This window comes from Dicentrarchus labrax, unplaced genomic scaffold, assembly GCF_905237075.1.
Source record: "Dicentrarchus labrax unplaced genomic scaffold, dlabrax2021, whole genome shotgun sequence".
In the NCBI taxonomy this organism is placed as follows: domain Eukaryota; kingdom Metazoa; phylum Chordata; class Actinopteri; family Moronidae; genus Dicentrarchus; species Dicentrarchus labrax.
In genome coordinates, this window is record NW_026136713.1 from 9,073,577 (window position 1) to 9,080,175 (window position 6,599).

A 6,599-nucleotide genomic window follows, 5' to 3' on the forward strand; every position below is an offset into this window, starting at 1 on the left:
CAGAGAGGATGTGATTGGTGAAATTAAAGGGATATAGGTAGCTAATAGAAAGTGAGAGAGAAAGATTCACTACACAGATCAGCTGAGCATGAAATGTTTAACAGATCCAGAATTGACGTGATATGGTGAAGTCACCAGAAGAGAAGAGAAGAGAAGAGAAGAGAAGAGAAGAGAAGAGAAGAGAAGAGAAGAGAAGAGGAGAGAAGAGAGGAGGAACAGGGTTGCAATTTGGCTGCTTGATGTGCTTCAGGGTGACAGAGCCAGTGAATCTATTTGCAGAAACGCATTTCATTCAGTAAGATGCAGAGAAAAGCTGAGGAAGAGTCTCCACCCAATGGCCCAGACTGGGGAGAGCCAGAAGATCTTTTTCTTTTTACTTTTCTGCCACCAGTCTTACACATTTTCTCCCTTAACAAATCTTTCATATTCTTTTCCTGTTGCATCATTCTTTTTCACCGCCAACTTCAGGAACAGTAAATCCATTCCTTGTGGCACAGGGGGAGAGAGTGATGGACATTTAAACAAGCCTTCTGGATATTCAGTGCAACTATACAAACATTTGTAGGCATTTCCCCATGGTGTTGAGCTTTAATACTAAAAGGTCAACCTTTGTCATTACTTAAATATTTGTGTCAGTAATTACCTATGTTTCAGGGGATGGAGTTATGGTGTGTGTTTGTCTGAAAGCTATTCTGATTTCTCTGATCTGAAATCTCATTCAATTACCGTCTAAGATCTAAAATAGACTTTTTTTTATGGGAATACAGAGAGCATTTACAATGTTTGATTTTCTGATGGCTAGAATGAAATATTTGAGTATTTCTGAAGTGTATAGTTACTCAGTGAATTTATCAAATGTTTGGGACTTAAGTAAGTTGTTGCCCTGTATCCTAAAACCTAAAGACCCTCTGCTCGCCTCATCTGCTTCTTATCAGCATCTCTTTATTTGTAATTAGTTCCATTGTAATTAGGGAAGTAAAAAAGGATAATGACTTCATCTGGACTCCAATTTGTCTTATATTAAATACAGTAAGCCAGTAAACTTTGAGTCAGGATTTAGAAAACAGTGATTATGTATGAATTATAACAACTGTATTTTAAACAACATCCTGGTCAGCTGCAGCTTTAATGCAGCACAAGCAAAAAGAAATGTGGATATAAAGTAATATTGAGCACTGGTTATGAAAAAAAATTCCATCAAGCATCTTTATTTTGAAAATAAAAAAAGAAGAGAATAGATTTTATTATGTCTCTCTCCTGCATTTAAGTCATATAATTTAAATTGGACATGATGCAGAATCCCTCATACTCCTTGTTACATTCATTACATCAATAAAAGCTTAAATGATCACATTAAAGGAGTTGTGAGACAGTAAAATGCATAAGAATAAAAACACTAAATTCACATAATTTTTTTGTGTTAAAGGCATGGCTTATAAAAGAAGCATTGGGTGGGAAATAAAAAATTTAGATTTCAAAGAGACAGAACATCTGCAGCGATGCAGGAATTAGACAGGTTCACAGGAGGAGACTATTGCCCTACAGTGTCACAATCAGTCGGTTGGTGTTTCAGAAGCGTCTCCAGCTGAGGTGACATCCCAGCACTGCTTTCTCTCCAACAGAGCAAGCGAACAGAGGTAAACACCCTCCTTACCTTATTCTGTTGCTTTTCTCTCTCTTTCTTGTCTTTTGTCCTGTCTCTCCCCCTGTACGACCACGCAGCCAGACGCACTGTTAAATAACAGCAGGCATCTGGTCCGACAGCTCAGACAAAGCAGAAGGACCTCAAGGGCCTGATGAAGACAGCAAAGGAAAAGGAAAAGGGCAAGTGTAGTTGCAACAGTGTGTGTCAGACAGGACTGTCCCGGCTCATCCATATCAACCTTTTACACTGTTTTTCTCTCCTTTGCCAAATCTATTTGGGTAGTATCTCTCTTTTTTCTCTCTTTCCACCTTCCACATGATAGCTTCTTTTCTTTTATGAAAGGTTTGGGGATATCCCTCTTCTGTTGCAATTTAAGCAGTGTCCCAATGACTACGTTTACATGCACAAAGAAATTCAGTTTTTTTGCCTTTATTCTGAAAAAGACAATATTCCTACTAAACTCTGTTTGACAGGGGTCATTGCCCCCAGACTGTGGGTATATCACATCAAAATATGGAAAAGTGGAGCCCGTTTGCTTCTTTGTGTCAAAATGGGATTATTTCATAATATTTAAAAGTAGATGTGTTTTTCCTTCTGACAAGAAATGTGGGATTTTTTCTTTTCCTTTCCTAACGCAGTTGATTGTCAGTTGCTTTTCCTCTCCACTGGTCACCGTCTCATCTCATTGTTTGCACTCACACTGATGAGATGTCTGCCTTTGTACAGCCTGCAGTCTGATGTTGCAGCCAGTCTGATCAGTAACCTGTATTATTGAACAGGTTGTGTCTGGTGCAAATCCAGCTCAACCCCTTGACATGCACTTTACCTCTTTTTTTTCACTATAAGTGAATTTAAAGCGGCACCAACTGATATTTGGTCGTCCTAGAAATTATGTTTATATACTTTTTTTTTTTTTACTAATTTAGTTTTGTTTATTTATTTTTTTGCCCTTATTAGATTAGAACAGCTGAGGGCAGATAGGAAACAGGGGAGTGAAAGGGGATGACATGAAGGGCCCTGCACTCTAATGAGGAAATGTTGATTATTTTATCTGGTAAGTCGAAAAATGTTGATGTCAAATCTATCAGTAAAATGTTGGAGGTTGAAGAAAGATGATCGTCTGGTTTAATATAGAAAAAGTGACTTGAGAACGTGTTCATCAACATTTTTCCAAAACCTATTTCATATTCAGTTAAAAGAATTGACTGCAATTAAATTTTTGGTCATATGACTAAAATGTAAAGTTCATGGATGTGTACTCCTGACCGCTCGCTGTCTTTTTTTCCTTACCCTTTAACCTATTCTAAACAGTTTAGCCTTCTCCCCACGTTTCCCTTCTTCCTTCTGCTCATGTCTAAAACCACCACTTCACTGTCAACACCCTCCGTCAAGCCCTTTTTAAAGCTCTCAGCCTCCCCTGTCCTCCCACAGCTCGTCCCATTCTGCCAGTCACGCTACACTCTGTGACCCCACTCAACCCTCCAGCATTCACATCCTCAAACCCTCCCCATCTCCTCCACCCCTGTGCTCACAGCTCCCTCCTCCCCCTCCTCTCTCTCCCACACCCATTTACACCACAGAGACTTTACTTCTCATTCTCCATTCATCCCTATGCCCACTATATGCAGTCTGCTTGACCATGTTGTGGCCTGTTGCAGCCACCAGCAACTAATTAAAGTCCCTTCCCTGCCTGAATCACAGTTATCTGATTAAAGCCCTTTGCTGCTAATTAAACTGCCATTTCTCTGCGCCATGTTTTTTCCCAACGAAACCCTCCATCTCCTGTTCTCTCACATGCACACACATACAAATCTAGAGCAACAATTTACACACAGTATATTGTCACAATTTGTTTACATTGTGCTTACAACTCCATTCTGCTTTATGTATTTATTCTCTGGGTCCATGTCGTTCTCTGCCTGACCAGCAGAGTCATTTTCATTAAATGGCTGCAGCCAGAGAGGTCAATCGGGGCCACACAAAGCTTACTCATTATCCACCCCTGTTTGTCCTACAAGATGAAATATGAATGACTGTCTGGGCAACCTTTTCCCACCACAGATGATCTGCTTGTCATAGCTGCAAGTTATTTTATTAATAAGTTTCAGATGTGTTAGGAACATTTGGTTAATAGCCGTTGCAATCATCATTAGTGGCCTAAGGGGCAAGTGTCCAACAGAAATATTATTGTGTATCCTTTTATTATTATGACTTTAACCAGAATATTGTGAAATATCTGGTGACATTTTTTGTTACAAACTATCACATTGATGTAATTCATATTGGACAAGATGTAGATGTGTTTAGATGTAGTTGTGTTTTTTTCTCTCTGGCCTTGATATTTATATCTGTTTGTTAGACTCCAATAGTTTAAATTCAAAGTTTGAGACAAAAAACTCAAATTTGTAGGTGCCCCAGTAGCTCACCTGGTAGAGCTTGTGCCCCATATTGAGCCCCAGATTAAGTCCTTACCACTGCGGCCTGAGTTTGAATCCAATCTTGGGCTTGTTCTGCATGTCATCCCCTTTCTCTTTCCCCCCTTCCTTGTCAATCTTCAGCTGTACTACCAAATAAAGGCATAAAGCCCAAAAAACACATCCAAAAAACATCCAAACAATAATAGATTGAAAGTAATCAATCAGACGGATCAGATGTCTGTTATATAAACATATAACATAAACTCAAACTGATGCTTTTCAAGGAGTTAAATTCAATTGTATTTAAACTTCAACAGTATCAGTTGTGGTTAAATTTCACAAAAATGTGTTCAGTTTCCTATAGATTTGAAATCAATTTGGCCTTACATTGCCTCTACACTATGAGCATGTTTATTAAGATGATGAATTGATGCCACAGAAGTTATTGTGGATTCAGGCCATAAAGACAACATCAAAATATTACTTATAATACCTTAATGTGCAGAAATGTTACCTGCAATTTGTAACTCTAACAAACACAATAACTGAAAATTCCTAGAGTATACTTTGAATCTGCATATTAATTAATTATATATATATATAATATTCTGCTCCCATACTGATTAAGTATGTGGAAAAACCACAGAATCCTGCAGTGTGTCTTTTGGCCACTAGCGAGCAGCAGCAGGCACCCTGATCTGTCAGCAAGGAGCAGACTTGAGGAGATATTTATTGCTCCAGCTGAGACATTATAGAGGGACCCCCGAGCCCAGTTTAAAGCCCTGTTAAGTGTTTGGACTCTGTGTATGTCCCCTAAGCTCGGTGGCTCAGTGGTTCAGAGGAGAGGATCGATTGCCCCCTGACTCAACTGCACGGCAGCTACACATTCAGTAATGCAGTAATGTAGTTCATAAATATTGACTATAGAGCTGAAATGGCAGGTATAAATCCTAAAGGACTGTCCTGTGGAGGATAATGGGAGAGATGGAGGGCGACGGCCAACTACAGTAAACAGATCAAACTGCTGACCTTCACCATGCTGCATCGCAGATTCAAAAGTCTGATTACAGCAGTTGTTAACAGAGAACAGAATGGAATGGAATAGAATAGAATAGAATGGAATGGAATAGAATTGAGTATAATAGAATAGAAATGTCAGTGCAGAGAGAGACTTGTGCCTTCTGAGTACTTCTGCATGAGTTTGTAAATGGCCTTTGACCTACTGATTACTGCCTAATTTCTGCCTCTTTCTACATAGCCACGGTACTGTTTGGAATACACTATGTGCAATTAAACTTCTCAGACATTTCCTAATCTAATTTTCTCTAAGAAGTTTGTGGTTCTGCTTTCTGAAATCAGAAAAACATGATCAAAACAAGACCATAAGAGTTTAACTTGTGGCAGAGATGTAAAAAAAAAAACTCTTCCCCATAATTCTGCCAAAAAGTCAAAAATATAAAAATTTCATTTCATTTTCAATAAATAGCCTACATATTTAATTTGCATATGACTGCATGCCTGCCTCCTGCTGTATGTTTGCATGTATGCGCATTATATATGTGTACATGTATGTGGGTTTGGCTTGCAGAGAAGAATAAATGCTTATTGATCTCTGACTACAGCATGAATCTGTCTTTATTGTCGGCTCCTCCGCCGGCCGAACAGACTGTCTTGTGTCTCTTGTTTATGACCAACCTTTATCATCCCTGTCTCCCTTTACCATACCTCTCTTTCTTTCTCTCCCACCCTGCTTGTAACCCTCCTCCATCACCCGTCCAGTTTAATCTCCGCCGTCACGCTTCATGATCAGACCTGGAGACCATAACACCAACTCTCTCTCTCTTTTTTCCCTCAATTTTTACTCTTGAGGGATGGACCTGGTGCTGCAGTCATCTTTGAGGAAGTGGTACACTGTTAAATAGATGTAAATACACACATACATATTGTCATTAAGTGTTATTTGTATTGTAACTGACACTACAATGTAGAATCTACAGCGTGCAGCCAGACAGATGGCTTTATAAGGAGTTTGGAAGACCTGTTCTAGTCTAAGTGTCCTGAGATAACTTCTGTTATGATTTGATGCTATACAAATAAAACTGAATTGAATTGAGTTGAACCTGTGGGCACTGCTGAAATCCACTGACATCAAACATTGTGGCTGTGGGAAGTTAGTCACCGTTGAGCAACTGCCAAGACCAATTTGAATTATATTCATGACCATTCTGTAACTCTGCCTGATAGAACGTGCAAAGAAAAGTGTGCAGCTGGAGAATTCAAAGCCTCCTTTCTTATCTGCACAAACTTTAAAAAATAGTTGCAGCCGTGGTTGGATTTACAGCATGTTTTATATTGGTCCTCATTTTGTTTTATTGTTTATAGGTAAGTGCTCATTCATAAAAATGTAACAGGTGCCTTCAGTATGATGAAAGGTCAGTGATCAAGATAGTGGCTTCAGTCTGACACACTACCATTGACAAGCAATAGCTGCTGAAGTGTGCATGTTTAAAATCTTTATTGGAGGACAGAGGTAAGAA